We start from the raw sequence: 1,370 nt of genomic DNA on the forward strand, positions 1-1,370 counted from the left end.
CAGTGCAATTGGGCACGCAGGATGCAGCCACCTTAACCTCCACTCCACCAGCTGGTCCAATTTGGGTCTTAATTTCTTAATGGTGCTCATAAAACACACTAAATGGAAATTTGCTTAAAAGAAAGACTAATTTTGCACATATGGATCTGGATGTGTGTGTACACATCAACTGAATCAGAATGCCATAGTTAGATGAATTTTTCAAATATTTTAGCAGAGATTTCAGAGCACTTGTGAAACAAAAGCATTAAGCATTGCTTGTCATAGCTAATAAAGTTTGCTTGGATCTCACTTAATTTTTCCGCTTCACTTCACAAAGTAATTGAAACTACCTTTTTTCTTTGAGGAAACTCCTCCCCACCCGCCCACCCCCAGCTACAGTCTTAAAAGAACATCATCTCTTTTGGTTATCAGTTGTATGATTTTTTTCTGAATGTATAATAGAACTAGGTCCTCAAATATGAGGGGACTTCAAAAAGTCCATGTAGAAATGGAGTTAAAGTATGAGTTTATTTTTGTACAGAGAACACCATGAAATCCATCAACAGTTATTTCATAATACATATTTTCCATGAACTTTTTCTGAAGACCTCATGTAGTTATTGAGATAGTTGTCATTCAGACCTTGGAAGGGAAATTAGTTAAATCTGTTAAGTGTCTTCTGGAAACAGAAGGACATCTAAGGAGAGAAAAGGCTACTGGAACATTTCAAACATCTCTTAGCTAAGCCTAGAAATGTGACCCGGATTGAAAAAGTAGAGGTGGTGGAACTGTCCCAATGCAACAATGAAGATATGACAAAAGTCCAACCTCAGAAACAAATAAAATTCCTGAAGAACTTTAGTATAGGAGCTGTCAATTGATACAGATTAGTCAAAATAATGAGATTTTCCAGTGTTCCATGTCTTGTTGCTTATTTCAAGTGGTTCTTTAGAAAATTGCTTTTCTCCCTCAAATAAAATAACCCAGTAGTCTTAACCAACTCTTGCAAAATAGTTCTCCCCTTTGCTTCCCTCCAGCCACATTTCGTTTTGGGTTAACAGCAAAAAGACAAAACAGATTGTTGACCTTACAAGAAATTTAGGGGATAAATTTTGCTGTTGTTGATTCTTGATGTGGACAGAAACCTCAGATTGCATATCTTCTGTTCTCAGGGCACAAACATATTTTTGGAGTGATGTGGGTGGGTTTTGAGGAGCTCTTCTGTTTCTGTTGTCAAAACAGTTTGTTAAGAAGACACTTGACTTTGGGAACCAACAGTTTGCGTAATGGCTATGTCGTTGGATTCCCACGTAGTCGACCGCAGTTCATGTCCCGGACCCAGTGGCTTGAAACTCACGCCGGGCGCGTGTGCGTGCCGGCCCCAGATC

General features: G+C 38.9%; 1 pseudogene; it reads left to right on the forward strand.

Moving 5' to 3' along the window:
• Window positions 1-1,370, forward strand: part of LOC102492494 (28S ribosomal protein S18b, mitochondrial-like) — a 23,539-nt pseudogene that overhangs the window by 20,520 nt on the left and 1,649 nt on the right.

This window comes from Tupaia chinensis, unplaced genomic scaffold (genome assembly GCF_000334495.1).
Source record: "Tupaia chinensis unplaced genomic scaffold, TupChi_1.0 Scaffold000683_1, whole genome shotgun sequence".
In the NCBI taxonomy this organism is placed as follows: domain Eukaryota; kingdom Metazoa; phylum Chordata; class Mammalia; order Scandentia; family Tupaiidae; genus Tupaia; species Tupaia belangeri.